We start from the raw sequence: 16187 nt of genomic DNA, 5'->3' as shown, positions 1-16187 counted from the left end.
CTTTACAGCCTTCACCTGGCGATCCACCCATCCCGAAACCCCATTTGGCAGGTGTGGAAAAGAGACTCAGTGACTTCCCCAAGGACCCCAAAGTGGACCCAAAAGTGGGATACCGATCCCTGAAGGAGCTCATGAGTCGCACGGAACCCCTCCGGCCAGCCTCATTGCCCACTGGTTTCCCCGGTGACTCAACCAGGTGTGTCTGGGAGGCACATGCACGCAAGCAGCCTCGCCGGAGAGCTGCCACCTTCGGTACACAGCCTCCGGGTGCCCAGGACAACATGAGTCATGGGGACTCAACCCTCGGATTGTCTGCAAAAAGTCCTCTGTCGCCACAAATCAATAAGCTTGGTAAAAGCTTCTGGCAGTCAGCCAGCCAGCCCGTTGAAAACCTTTCCGAGGGATCCCCTTGGACCCCAGTGAGGACAAAAGCCAGGGGCCAGTCACCTCCAAAAGGTCTCAGAAGTGAACAGACGTCTCCACTGTGTATGGGGACAGAGGACTTGCACACGAATGTGGTCCCTCCATTCCTGCCTGGGGAGTCTCGTCATCCAGGCTGATCATCTAGGGCATTGAGGCCCACAGCCCAGGGGACAAAGGGCTTTCACCATCTCAATGCAGGTTGTCTTTATTTGGAAGGATGGGGCAGTGTGTTTCTGATGAGGGACAAGGGTCTCCCACCCCCAATTCCACCCACGGGCCTCCTGAGCCATCCCTTCATAACCACCCATGGGCAATGGCAAGCGGTAGAGCGCATGGTAAGCGGGATTCAGATTCCCAAGACTCCTGCCTGGTATACTACCGTGCTTACGTGTGGGACCAGTGAATAGTTGAGATGTCACTCCCTTAATTAGGTTACATTGTAGGGCCAAAGTGAAGGGATTTTTGAAGATGCAATTAAGGTCCCAAATCATTTGATTTCGAGTCCATCTAAAGGGAGGTTATCCTGGGTGGTCCTGACATAATCGAGGGTCTGACGGTAAATTTTAGGTTATGTCTTTTTTAAGTTAATTAATTAATTTTTGGCTGTGTTGGGTCTTTGTTGCTGCACGCGGGCTTTCTCTAGTTGCAGAGAGCGGGGGCTACTCTTTATTGCGGTTCGCGGGCTTCTCACTGCAGTGGCTTCTCTTGTTGCGGAGCACGGGCTCTAGGCACGCGGGCTTCAGTAGTTGTGGCACGTGGGCTTAGCTGCTCCGCAGCATGTGAGGTCTTCCCAGACCAGGGCTCGAACCCCTGTCCCCTGCACCCCTGCATTGGCAGGCAGATTCTTAAACACCGTGCCACCATGGAAGTCCCTAGGTTATGTCATTTTTTAACCACAATATTTTTAATCAAAAAAAATTTTTTAAGTGTGTTGGATAGTGGAAGCAACCCAAGTACCATCAACAGATAAATGGGTAAAAAATGTGGTATATCCGTACAATGGAATATTCGTCAGCCACGAAAGGAATGAAATTCTGACACATGTGACATGGATAAACCTTGAGGACATTATTAAGTGTAATAAGCCAGTTACAAAAGGACAAATACTTTCATGAGGTTCCTAGGGTAGTCAGATTCATAGACAGAAAGTAGAATGGTAGTTGCCAGGGGTTGGGGGAGGGGAGAATGGGGAGTTAGTGTTTAATGAGGATAGCGTTTCAGCTGGGGAAAATGAAAAGGTTCTGGAGATGAATGGTGGTGATGGTTGCACAAGAATGTGAATGTACTTAATGCCACTTAAGTGTACACTTAAAAAGGGCTATACTCAATATTTTGTAATAACCTATAAGGGGAAAGTATCTGAAAAAGAATAGATATATATGTGTGTGTGCGTGTGTACATGTCTGTGTGTGTATGCATATATGCATGTATATATATATATATATATACACACACACACATATTAATTGAACCACATTGCTGTACACCTGAAACTAACACAACACTGTAAATCAATTATACTTCAATTTAAAATAAGCAAAGGAAGCAAAAAAGGCAGGATTAAAATGGTAATTTCTCTTATGTGTATTTTATCACAATTTTTTAAAAAACAATGTTGGATAACCCAAAATTAAACTAAGTAGCTGGACTTGAAGAAACATTTTTTTTTAAAAAAAGAGCATCTAGGGCTTCCCTGGTGGCGCAGTGGTTGGGAGTCCGCCTGCCGATGCAGGGGACGCGGGTTCGTGCCCCGGTCCGGGAAGATCCCACATGCTGCGGAGCGGCTGGGCGCAACGGGAGAGGCCACAACAGTGAGAGGCCCGTGTACCGCAAAAAAAAAAAAAAAAAAAAAAAAAAAAAAAAGCATCTAGAAGTCAGAAATTGGAAGCAGCAGAGAGCTGCAATGCTGTGGGCCTTAAGGAAGCTTGATGGAGAGGATAGGCAGCCTCAAGGAGCCGAGGGCCTCAGTCCTACAACCACAAGGAACTGGGTTCTGCCAACACCCAGGGAGCTTGGAGGAGGAGCCTCAGGTGAGACTCCCACCCTGGCCAACATCTTGATTACCGCTTTGTGGGACACTGAGCAGAGGACCAGCTACTCTGTGCTGGGCTCCTGACTTGTAGAAACAGGGAGATAATACAGACTGCCTTAATCAGCATAGGCTGCTGTCACAGAACACCATAGCCTGGGTGGCTTGTAAACAACAGCTCTGGAGGCTGGAAGTCTGAGACCAAGGTGCCAGCATGGTTGGGTTCTGGCGCAAGCCTGATTCCTAGATGCAGATGATAAATATTGATATATATATCAACACAGTATATACTGTATCCTCACTTAGCAGAAGGGGTGAGGGAGCTCTCTGGGGTCTCTTTTATAAGGGCACTAATCCCATTCATGACAGCTCCACCCTTATGACCTAATCACCTCCCAAAGGCCCCACCTCCTAATTCCGTCACATTGTCGGTTAGGATTTCAACAGATGAATTTGGCGGTGTGGGGGGCACAAAGAGCCCATAAAAAATAAGTTTTGTTGTTTTCATCCACTATAAAAAGAAAGGGAGAGAATCCTTCTACGGGGAAGTAGGTCCCTGCATCCCCTAGGACACAGCTCAGCTGGCTGTTCACCTGGGTGACTGGGGAGAATGGGCAAAAATTCAGGGTTTGGGAAGCCAGCAGGGCTGGTCCAGCACCCAGGATGAGCAACACTGGGGGGCTGTTACTACCCCAAGGCAGCAGGGGTGAGGGAAGGGCAGGCACTGTGTGCTGGGGAGGGGAGTGTGGCCTTCAGCAGGAGATGAGGCCACTGCAGAGCCTCCTGGCAGGAGGGACCCCAGAGGATCATTTCCCCAAACCACTTCCCTCCTGCCCTTAGTGCCCCTCAGGGACCTCCTACTGACCAAACCGAACAAGGAGCCATCAATGCGTCAGAGGCCAGCCTCCCGGCCCAGAGAAGGATGAGAAAACAGAGAGTAGAGCCAGCACGGGCCCCACCGTCAACCTCCTCAGCTCAGCATAGGAGACAATTACCCCTAGAGTCCCCCCACTCCCCGGCCTCATCTCTCACGCTCCCCTCAGGCACTGAACACCCCAGCCAGACGGAAAACCTAGAACACGGTTCCCCAACACACCATCTCCACATGAGTCTGGGCGATGCACACACTGCTCCTCCTTGGCCTGACCCAAAAGCCTGCAAACTTTTTCTATAAAGAGCCTGACGTAAACATTTTTACCTTTCCTAGTCATACATTTTCTTGAAATGACTCAATTCTGCCATTGTAGTGCAAAGCAGACATAGGCAACGTGTAAATGAGTGAGAGTGGATGGGTTCCAATAAAAGTGTATTTGTAAAAACAGGCGGCCAGCCCGTGGGCCATAGTTAGAGATGCTTGGCCTAACCCATTGCTATCTACCACCCCCTCCAGGAAGTCTTCCTGGATGCCCCTCTGCCTGGTGAAGTGACATATGCTCCCACTTTTTCATGTGTCCCTGCAAATTCTTCCAGGCCAGGGGACTGCTCCCACCCCCACCCCCCGCAATGCTTGGGACAGAGTCTGCACAGAGCAGATAAATGGATGCAAATCAAACCCACTAGCTTGGCCAAAAAAGAAGGAAAATAACAAATGTTAGTGTGGAGAAATCAAAACCCTTGTGCACTGCTGGTGGGAATGTGAAATGCTGTAGCCACCGAGGAAAACGCTTTGGCGGTTCCTCAAAAGGTTAAACATAGAATTACCACATGACCCAGCAATTCCACTCCTAAGTATAGACCCCAAAGAATTGAAAACAGGTGTTCAAACAATACTCAAACAGCACTACTGGGACTTCCCTGCTGGTGCAGTGGTTAAGAATCTGCCTGCTGGTGCGGGGGACATGAGTTCAAGCCCTGGTCCGGGAAGGTCCCACATGCCGTGGAGCAACTAAGCCCGTGCGCCACAACTACTGAGCCTGTGTTCCACAACTATTGAAGCCCGCACGCTTAGAGCCCGTGCCGGGCAACAAGAGAAGCCACGGCAATGAGAAGCCTGCGCACCACGAGGAAGAGTAGCCCCCACTCGCCACAACTAGAGAAAGCCCACGCGCAGCAACGAAGACCCAACGCAGCCACAAATAAATAAATAAAATAAATTTATACTACTGCTGTCCAAAAGTACTACTCACAATAGCCCAAAAATACAATGCCATCAACTGACGAATGGAAAAACAAAATGTGGTCCATCCACACAATGGAATATTATCCTGCTTCGAAAAGGAATGAAACCCTGATTCATGTGCCAATGTGGATGAACTCTGAAAACATCATGCCGAGTGAAATAAATCAGCCGGCATCTTGATCTCGAACTTGGCAACCTCCAGAACTTTGAGAAATAAATTTCTATCGTTTCTAAGTCACCCAGTCTATGGTAGTTTGTTAGAGCAGGACTAAGACAGGTTAGTTTTACGTGGTAGGAATTTCACCTCAGTTTGTTAAAAAAGTTAAAAACAAAAATGAATACACAGAACCAGAAGGTGCATATCTGAAATTCTGCTCGCTCCTTCACTCTTTCTCCAGGGGTCTCGGCCTGGCACCAACCTCCATGGCTGACTCAACCTTCCTCCTACAAACAGCCCGGGGCTACCAAGGGTGCAAGGCCACCATGGGTCCCACACCCCTTCACACCCTAGGTGTTGCAAGCAAGGATACAGCCAAGCCCAATTGCCGTGGGTTTAGCCAATATTTTCTCAGAGGGGTGCCATCCCTGGGTTGAGGGCACAGGTATGACATTGCCGTGAGTCAGGACTTGGCCGCGCTCCCAGCATGGCAACACATGAGTCAGGCCAGGAGAGCTGACAGCCCCTCTGGTTTTTCTTGCTCTGCACATACCGGCATATCACCAGCTTTCTGCCGTGCGTAAGTCATTGTTTGGTGTAAACAGTACAGATCGCTGAGCACAAGGCTCCCCTGAGTCAGGGGAGCTTAGACTTTTCTTATTAAATCGCAAATGTCCGACGTCTTCCAAGCCAGCCAGTGACGGGGATGATGGAGGGAGGTTTCCTTCCCAGAGCTGGGAAGGGGTCTGACCACCCAGCAGGGCTCTGGAGTTTGCTAGAAATGCAAATCACAGCTCTGAGGAGCAACCTCGCCTCCTATGCTTACACAGAGCATCTCTCCTCTGACCCCCTGGGGAAAACTTGGAGACATTTTTGGTTGTCACAACTGGGGGATGCTATCACTGGCATCTGATGGGTGGAGACCAGGGATGCTACTCAACATCCTAAAATGCACAGGACAGCCCCACCACAGAGAATCATCCGGTCCCAAATGTCAGCAGTGCTCGTGTTGGAAAATCCTGCTTACAGGCCCCTGTAACTAACCCAGTTCTCACGCTGGCCTGCCCCACCCCCTCCTTTTACGAACATATTCTAGGCGAGATGCAACTTAACTACTGAGGCTTCTTGCAATAGGGAGCAGAGTTGGTGGGTGTAAGCAGACCCGAGCTGCTGTGTGATCTTCAGGAGATACCTTAGCCTCTCTGAGCCTCCGTTCTCCCCGGATAACTTGGATAACACCATGGAGCTGCTGTGCAGATTAAATCAACTCTGAGAGTTAAAATGGCTCAGTTGATGTTCTTTAGGCCGTAAGTTAGAGGAACATGCTTCAGGCAAACCTCTCAAAAGCGGCTGCCTCTCTTATCGCTTACTGGGGCTGTAAAATGTGCATATCGGGAAACTGTTTGGGAAAAAGATAAGAGGACCATTTCAGGATTCCAGGCTCTGCAGTTGGAGAAGTTCTTCTACATCCATGTTCTCCCATTAAAATCCATCTTCCAGCAGCGTGAAGGGGATGCATCCCAGGGCCTGGCCTGGTGCCCAGTACGTGCTATCGCTGTCTTCTGCTTTCAAGGAACCAAAACTCAGTCTGGTTCCTGAAGATGTCTAGGGAATGTTCGTGGTGCCCCTGAGCATGAAGCGCAGCGTTCACATCACAGTGAAGAGTCATGCAGACATCAGGTACCCCTGGGATGGTATGATATGGAGGACCCGTCACCTTTGTGGTCCTCTCCCCAGATATCCCCCATCTAATCACAAGAAAACATCAGACAAACCCAGATGGAGGGGAGACATCCCTGGTGGTCCAGTGGGTAAACTCCACGCTCCCAATGCAGGGCGTCCTGGTCGGGGAACTAGATCCCGCATACATGCCGCAACTAAGAGTTCGCCTGCTACAGCTAAGAAGTACGCATGCTGCAACAAAAGATCCCATGTGCCACAACTAAGACACAGTGCAGCCAAAAAAAATGAATAAATAAATATTAAAAAAAAAAAAACAGATTGGGGTGGGGTACATTCAGTGGTCCTAAGAGATAGCCAGCCAGCACTCTACCAGACTATCAAGGTCATGAGGAAAACAAAGTCTGCAAAACTGTCACAGGCTAGAGGAGACTGGGGCAAGGTGATGACTAAATGTAGTATGGGATCTGGAACCGAAAGAGGACATCTGTGGGTGAAGTGGGGACATCCAATAAAGTCTGGAGTGCAGCATCAAACAGCACCGCCCAGTGTTAATTTCTCAGCTTTGACAAATGCCCGGTCCTCTCGTAAGACGTTAACTTTCAGGGAAACTGGGCCAAGGAGACACGGGGAGCTCTGAATATGCTCTTCGCAGCGTTTCTGCCATCAGATTTGTCAATTCCACAATTAAAAGGTTATTTGTAAATACAACAGCTTTAAGCTAAGAATGGAAGAGGAAGGCAGTTAAACAGGAACATACTTAATGCAAAAACATCTTTCCTCATCTATCTGAAATTCAAACTTCACTGGGCGTCCAGTGTTTGATCTGGGAGCTCTAGCCTCAGCAAAAGAAGGGCGTTCCATTAACTGGGTCGCAGAATGGAGGGATGGGCTGGAGTCGAGGGGGTAATGAGCGCCCCATATCACGGAGATGAATAATGACTCAATACTAATAATGGTGATGAGAACAATAATAACTGCACCTCTTTCATGGCATTTATCTTGCTACACCCTGGCTGTCTGTGGGCATACCTTGCTCCCTTATGGGCCCAGGATTTCAGCCATGTTCAGCCCGGACCCAGCATGCAGAGACCCCAGCTCACTCCTCCTGTCCATGCATATGAGTTTCCTGTGGCTGCTTTAACAAATGACCGCAAACCGGGTGGCTTTACATAAAACAAATGTTTTGTCTCACAGTCCTGGAGGCCAGAGGTCTGAAATAAAGGTGTGGGCAGGGTTGGTTCCTTCCGGAGGTTCTGAGGGAGGGAATCGGCCCCATCTCTCTCCCAGCTTCTGGAGGCTGCCAGCAACCCTCAGCGTTCCTTGGCTTGTGGCTGCGTCACTCCCATATCTTCCTCCATCTTCACACAGCCTTCCATTCTCTGTCTGTTTCCCCTTCTCTTTCCCTGTAAGGACAACTGTCCCTGGACTTAGAGCCCATCCTAAATCCAGGATGACCTCATCTCGGGAGCTTTCACTCGATCACATCTGGAAAGACCCTATTTCTAAGAAATCACAGTCACAGATGTGAGAGGTTAGGAGGTAGGCATATCTTTTAGTGGGGACACCACTGACCCCGTGATACCGTGGATATTTTCCCATCAGGACCTGTCTCTCTTTAAGTTTTTTTTTCTTAACGTCCTCCCCCAAAATTCAACCAGAAAAGCCTTTGTAGTACAGGGACCACGTGTCAGCATTTGCCCAGGGTCAAGGAGCAAAACTGCAAAGACGTTGAAGAACCGGGAATGAGAGGGGGCTGGTGTGATGGTATAGGGATCCCAAACCCTGAGGCAGTAAGCCTCAGTTTGCTCATCTGTAAAGGGGGTTTATTACACCATCCAGGTGAGGTCCACCCTGTTAAAGCTGCAACGTCACTCATCCAGCCTGTGGGTTGGCTCCCAGTGGGAAGTGGGAGAAGCCTTGTGTTACTGGAACAGGAGGAGAGAGAAAGTGTGCAACAGAGAAAGCCAAATCACGGGGTCTGGAAGGAGGAAATGAGATGGTGCTTATAGAGGCTTGAATAAATGTCATCAGAAGAATAAATATCCTGGAGGCAGGGAGTGGGGTCAAAGCTAGAAGACCCAGCACTGTCTCCAGCCCAGGAGAGCCTTTTCAAAGTGGATCTGATTAGGTGGCTCCCCCAAAAGTTAAACCTAAAGTTATCGTAAGACCGAGCCATTCCACTCCCAGGTATAGACCCCAAAGAGCTGAAAACAGGGACTCAAACGAATACTTGTACACCAATGTTCACAGCAGCACTAGTCACAACTGCCAAAAGGTGGAAACGGCCCAAATGTCTATCGACAGATGAGTGGATAAACAAAACGTGGTCCCTCCACATCTTGGAATATTATTCAGCCATAAAAAGGGCTGCTACAACGTGGACAGATTTTGAAAACATGATGCTGAGTGAAAGAAGCCAGACACCAAAGGCCACTTAGTGAATGATTCCATTTATATGAAACGTCCAGAACAGGCAAATCTATAGAGACAGAGAGAAGACTGATGGCGGTCAGGGACTGGGGGAGGGAGGGAGTAATGGGGAGTGACCACTAATGGGTACAAGGTCTCCTTTTGGGGTCACGGAAATGTTTTGGAACTAGCTAGAGTGGATGTTCGTACAACATTTTGAATGTACTTAATACCACTGAGTTGGTACACTTTAAGTGATTATCTTTTTGTTTTCTGAATTTCACCTCGATTAAAAAAAATTGAAAGTGAAAAAATAAGTGGATCCGAACAATATATATGCTCCTTTGTTTTCCAGAGAAACGGTTCCAGGCATCCAGAAATACCTTGTCCCCAAACAGAAGACGTGGAGATTTACAAATAAACTTTTAACAATGTTAAACGGGGTCCTTAAGCAATTCATCCCTTGTAGATCACCGGCCAACCTGTCGAGTGCCTATCATTATTAACAATATATAATAATGACATAATAACATATAATAACTTAATCATGTTGTTATTATTTTCCACCCTGATTACAGCATTGCAGGTCAGCAGGGTGAAGCAATGTCCCTGAGGCCATTCACCACAGAAGGAGCAGAGAGAGATTCAAATGAGGTCAATGCCAAAGCCAGCTCCTCTGGCTGATGACAGGAAACCAAAGCAAGTTGTGTGACAACAGGCCACGATCCCTGGGGAGGGGAGGCTCTGTGCAGGCTTGTCGTCCATATAAGCGAGAATCAAACCTTCCTTGAAGTCAGAAGGCAGGCAGGTCAGGGGGACTGTGTGAGGAAGCGGGTCCCCCAGGTGCCAACAATGTGGGGCTCAACCTTAGTCACTGTTGCCCCAGCCCCCAGGCCTTTCCTTCTCCCCCTACCAGGTCACACATATGGCTACGCCGGGCACATGAGTGCAGAACACAAAGGTGTCTTGGAGGGCAGAACGCCAGCCTCCTCCTCCTGGCAGGGTGTGGCAGGGAGGCCTACAGGTCTGACCAGCTTCCCAAAGGGGTGACCTTACAGGCAACAGTGCTGGACTCCCAGGCCAATGAGGGGAGGGGAGGCCAGGGCACTCAAGGTGGGAAAGGACATGACTGCCTTTTCTAAGTTATGTGTGTGGGATTGTTACTGGGCTCCAAGAAGTGACATGGACAACACAGTATCACTCAGTCCATCAATAGGTGAAGGGGTGACAAAGTTGTGGTCCATACGTAAGATGGAATACGATTCAGCAATGAAAAGGAACCAGTGACTGGTACACGCTGCCTCAAGTTATGCAGAGTCAAAGAAACCAGATGCAAAGGACCACACTGTGTGACTGCATTTATATGAAATATCCAGAAAAGGCAAATCTACAGACTCAGCACATCAGTGGTTGACTGGGGCTGGGGGTGGAAGTGGGGATGGACTGAAAATGGGACAGGAGGGATTTCCTTGGGTTGATGGAAAAGTTCTAAATCTGGACTGTAGTGATGGTTGCACCACTTGGAAATTTCACAGTATGCAAATGATCCCACTATAAATAGAAATAAAATTAAATTTTTAAAAACCTAAATAAAATTAAAATTTTAAAATAAAAAATTAAATCTAAATAAAACTTTAATTTTTTTTTTTTTTTTTTTTTTGGCTGTGCCACATGGCTTGCGGGATCTCAGTTTCCCGACCAGGGATTGAACCCAGGCCACAGTAGTGAAAGCCAGGAATCCTAACCACTAGGCCACCAGGGAGCTCCCAAACTTTAAAATTTTTTAAACTAAAAATTTTTTAAATAAAAAATAAATAAGATTTAAAAATTTTAAATCTAAATAAAGCAAAAATTTTAATAAAATAAAAATAAATAAATCAAAACTTAATAATTTTAAATCTAAATAAAACTAAAATTTTTCAAGTAAAAATAAAACAAAAAAGCAGCCCCTAGCCCAGATGCTATGGCCAACATGTAACAAAAACCTAAGCAAAAACAGAAAAAGTTCTCGTCAGTCATCACTAATAAACTGTACCTTTACAACCAGGTGTCGAGACATCCCTTGATGGTGAATGTCCAAACCACTGACCTAAAGGATGTCTTCAGATTCACCCCCATATCTATTTGGCTAGTTATTGATTTAACACCTGGAAGCTAAGTAGGGGCAAAGACCAGCTTACTCTGGATGACGGCTCACTCTCCAGCACCTGCTCAGTAATAAGAATTCCAGAAAGGTCTATTAAATGCATACTGAGAGGCAGTGATTGTTTGGGAGCCCAGCTCAGACTCTGGAGTCCAAAAGTAGCTCTGCTGGCTTCTCCATATGGAATCAACTTCTCTAAGCTTTGGGCCAGAGATTCAGTATTTCTGCATATGACCATCCAGTCTCTTTCTGTGCATGGTCTCAATACCTCCATGAATGGGCGTGGCTGCATGCCAATAAAACATATTTATGCACACCGAAATTTGATTTTCATAGAATGTTCATGTATGAAATAGTATTCTTTTGGGGTTTTTTCCCAAACATTCATAAAGGAAGAAGACATGCTTAGCTATTGGCCAAACAAAAGCTGTTTTGGTCACATAGTGTGCGGTTCCCTTTAGAAGAAATATCTAGAATAAGCAAATCTATAGAGACAGAGAGTGGATTCGCAGTTACCAGGGGCTGAGGGAGGAGGGGATGGGGAGTGAGTGCTGACGGGGATGGAGTTTCCTTTGTGGGGGATGGAAATATTCTGGAACTATATAGAGGTGATGGTTGCACAATACCGAGAATGTCCTAAATGCCTCTGAATTTTTCACTTTAAAATGGTTAATTTTTTTACTATATGAATTTCACCTCCATAAAAATTATGCACACATATATAATTAACGTTGGAGTATACGTGAAATATTAAGAACACTTTGCTGTACAGCAGAAATTAACACAACATTGTAAGTCAACTATACTTCAAGAAAATAATTTTTTTTAAAAAAGAGTAATACCGGGCTTCCCTGGTGGCGCAGTGGTTCAGAGTCCGCCTGCCGATGCAGGGGACACGGGATCGTGCCCCGGTCCGGGAGGATCCCACATGCCGCAGAGCGGCTGGGCCCGTGAGCCATGGCCGCTGAGCCTGCACGTCCGGATCCTGTGCTCCGCAACGGGAGAGGCCACAACAGTGAGAGGCCCGCGTACCGCAAAAAAAAGAAAAGAGCAATACTATTGACATTTTCATACATATATTTTGTAAAAAGCCACAAGTCAGGATGTGCCAGCCCTTGATTTAGGCAAATAAAAACAGCTTCCAGGATCAGAGGGCCTCTTCTAGGAAAAGTTCTTTACACGGGGTGTCTCTTATCTTCATCAACAGGTGACAAGGCATTCTCATGCTCCTTCGATGGGACAGGAACAAAGGTTCAAAAAGAGAAGGCCCTTCATTCAAAGTTACTGAGATATAAGTGCCAGGGCCAGGATCTGACCTGGGGTTCTGGCTGAGCACCCCCATTCTGTTCATTGCTCATCACACTAAACAGACCTGCTGTGAGGATTAAATGAGAAAACACATACAACTCTTCAATGCAGGACCTGGCATACAGTAGGTGCTTTTAAAAAATGTATTTATTTATTTTTTGGCTGCCTTGTGTCTTCGTTGCTGCGCGGGCTTTCTCTAGTTGCGGCGAGCAGGGGCTACTCTTCGTACAGTAGGTGCTTCATAAATGTTCCTCCACCTCTCATGTCCCTGCATCAATGAGACTGAGATAGTCATGGTCTGGCTGGTGAGGAGATGATGAGGGGTCCCCATAGGAATCCATCGGTCATCAACCACATGCAATTCTGCACCTTCCCTACATTCTCACTACTTAATTGTTCATAAACAGTAAGAAAATCTCAGAGACAGGGAGGCAAATTGGGAAGTGCCCTTTCTCATTGGACCTTGGCCACAAGCACGGCAGTGGCAAGGTGGTGACCTTCAGAAAAAAGCCCACTTGCAGGAGCACCCCTGCCTGCATCACTTCCCATCCTGGAGAAACACCGAGCTGCCAAACATCTTTGCAACATGGGGAGCTAAGTTTGGCAACACGCTGCAAAGAACTTATGCAAACTTAAGCAGAAATACCCCGACTGCCCCAGCTGGGAGTCATCGTGCAGTTGCTGCTGTCATGTGACTGTAATTCCTCTAGAGCATTCACAATTAGTCTTGGAAGCTCAGCTGTATTTTAAGTGACGTGTTTTCTGTAGAATTCCTGAGTGCTTGCTCTTGGGAGCTGGGCCAAGTGCACACAATAGCTATTTGGGGCGGAACAGCTAGTAAAGGGAGAGATGGTCTAGACTCTAGAAGAAAAGTGGAAAGAAGTAAAGGATACTAGAAATGGCCAGGACCCGGTTAAAGGAGATTGTAAGCTCTCTGTGGGCAGAAACGGAGCTGTGTACTTTTTTACCTTCCTCTCCATGTCCAGCAGAACATGGAGAGGGAGCTCAACATTTATTTTTTGTTCAGGCTCAAGACCTCTGATTTGCAAGTTTCCTGGGTCCTTAAAGACAGCCTGACAAGAGATGGTAAATGTAAAGCTGCATGCATACTACTCCAACAAGGCTCCACCAGTGACAGACATCACCAATCAGTCATGGAGAGACATCACTAATCAATCACAGTACTCTTTTCCAGCATTGAGCCAGGATGTAATCTCAGAATCTGTGCGAACACATCGCTCAAAACATTACCAATGGATTGGAGGGAAACTATCTGCCCCCTCAGGTTAGATTATTCATGTTGGGCTGTTAGGAGAGGATGGGAGACCTTGGGAAAGAGATGAGAACGAGGGCATCACCATCAAGAGGCATAAAGTTCCCAACTGGGAGAGGGGGGCTGGCAGGGCATGAACACAGAGTCAGTCCCTACCCTTTAGGAACTTAGCCATGACAGGGAGAAGGGTGCCCACGGCGTTCTTCAGCATCACCAGTTTGCTTACTGACCATGTAATCCTTGGACATGTGCCTTATTCTCCCCCGCTTAGCAGTGGGACAGGCTGCTTGGAAGCTTGGCCAAGAGTAAGTTGCCCAGCTTGAAAGAGGTAGCGCTGGGACTTGACTTCGAGTCCAGAGCTCTTTCTCCAATAGCATCATCACCTGAGACGTCACAAAGACACATACCCACACAGGTGGGTGCAGCCTGGACAGCAGGGAGACAGGACCACAGCCTGAGAGGTGCCATGCTCCGAACCCCTCTGTGCCAAGCCTCTCCCTCTGCCTGAGACCCTCTATCTGGCTCATTCATCCATGCCTATAATCAGGCAGTAAATACTCATATCTCACAATGAAACTGACGCTCAGAGAGGTTGTGTGATGTGCCTAAGGACACACAGCTAAAGTGGCAACTGAAGCCCACGTTCTTTACACTCATTCGTGGCTCTGTGTAACTGGTTACATTCCCCGGGTGCTCTGCTGGAGTGTCTCACGCTGCCCCGGGAGGTCCTTGGTGGGTGGCCAGCATCCTCACATCACGTTTGTTTCAACACCAGGTCCACAGCTGGGCCTGGGGGACACAGAGATGAATCAAGGGAGGCCCCTGCCTTTGAGGGGCTCCCTTTCTGAAGAGGGAACCAGGCAGGCAGGCAGGCAGGCAGAAGAGCTGGTTACCATGACGGTATGAGCTTCCTGGGGCTGCCGCCACAAAGTGACACAAACTCGGTGGCTTAAGAGAACAGAAATGTATCCTCTTTAAGTTCTGGGGGCCAGAAGCCTGAAATTAAGGTGTCAATAGGGTTGGTTCCTTCTGATGAGGCTCCGAGGGAAAATCCGTCCCAGGCCTCCTTCCTGGCCTCTGGCAACCCCAGGCAATCTTTGGTGTTCCTTGGCTTATGGCAACAAAAGCTCCAATCTCTGTCCCCATCTTCACATGGCCTTCTCTACATTTGTATCTCTGTGTCCTTTCTCTTATAAGGACACTTATCATTGGATATAGGACCCATCCTAACCCAGGATGATCTCATTTTGATACCCCTAATTACATCTGCAAAGACCCTCTTTGCAATTAAAGTCACATTCACAGGTACCAGGAGTGAGGACATGGACATATCTTTTGGGGACACATTCAACTTATTACCACCCGTGGTGACAAAGAAGGTGCACAGGAGGCTGGGTGAGGAGGAGAGAGTGTAGACAATCCCACAGGAGCAGAGAGCCACCTGCAGAAGTTCCTCTGAAGAGCCTCAAGAGATGTAGCTATTCATTTGCTTGTTCATCCCTCTGGTGAACGTTTATTGAGCGCCTACTGTGTGCTGAACTGGGCTTGAAGAACATAATGGATCCAATATAGACCTGGCTCCCATCCTCCCTGTGATTCATACACTATTTGTGGTGGAGACAGAAGAAAAGCAAACGGGTAGATAAAAATAATGACCAGTGGTGAAAAGTGCCACAGAACAACAACAACAGAAAAGAGGGGGTGGAGGAAGGAACTATATGGCCTGGGGAAGGGTACTATTTGTGGGCCCAGTGGGTGGGGGTGGAGCCTGGAGAGCCCACATTCACACTGAAACGCACAGTCAGATGAGCTGAGGACACAGCCTTTTCAACAAAGTGTGCTGGAACCACTGGGTATCCACGTGCAACAAAACAAAACAAAACAAAAAACCAGCCAAACAACAACAACAAAATTAACTCAAAATGGATCATTCACTTCAATGTAAAATGCAAAACTGTAAATCTTCTAGATGACAACATAGGGGAAAATCGAGATGACCTTGGGTTTGGCACTGACTTTTTAGATACGAGACCAAGAGCACAGTCTGTGAAAGGAAAAACTGATAAGCTGGGCTTCATTAAAATGAAAAACTTCTGTTCTGCAAAAGGCACCGTTAAGAGAATCAAAAGACAAGCCACAGACTGGGAGAAAATCTTTGCAAAACACCTACCAGGTAAAGGACTCGTGTCCAAAATATACAAAGGATTCTTAAAGTCCAATAAGAAAATAAAAAACCCAGTTAAAAACTGGGCCAAAGATCTGAACAGACCCCTCACCAAAGAAAATATACAGATGGCAAACAAGCATATGAAAAGGGGCTCCACATCAGATATCATCAGGGGATTGCAAATTAAAACAACAATGAGATACCACCAAACACCTATTAGCATGGCTGAAATATAAAAAACCAACACCACTAAATGCTGACGAGGATGTGGAGCAACAGGAACTCTCATTTGTTCATCGCTGGTGGTACAGCTACTTTGGAAGACAGTTTGGTGGTCTCTTACTAAGCTAAACAGAGTCTTATCCTACATTCCATCAATTGTGTTCCTAGGTATTTATCCAATTAATTTGAAAACTTATGTCCAGGCAAAAACCTGCACATGAATGTTTATAGCAGCCATATTCAATGCCTATTCA

This window comes from Delphinus delphis, chromosome 3, assembly GCF_949987515.2.
Source record: "Delphinus delphis chromosome 3, mDelDel1.2, whole genome shotgun sequence".
Classification (NCBI taxonomy): Eukaryota; Metazoa; Chordata; class Mammalia; order Artiodactyla; family Delphinidae; genus Delphinus; species Delphinus delphis.
Note: the sequence above shows the minus strand (reverse complement) of the source record.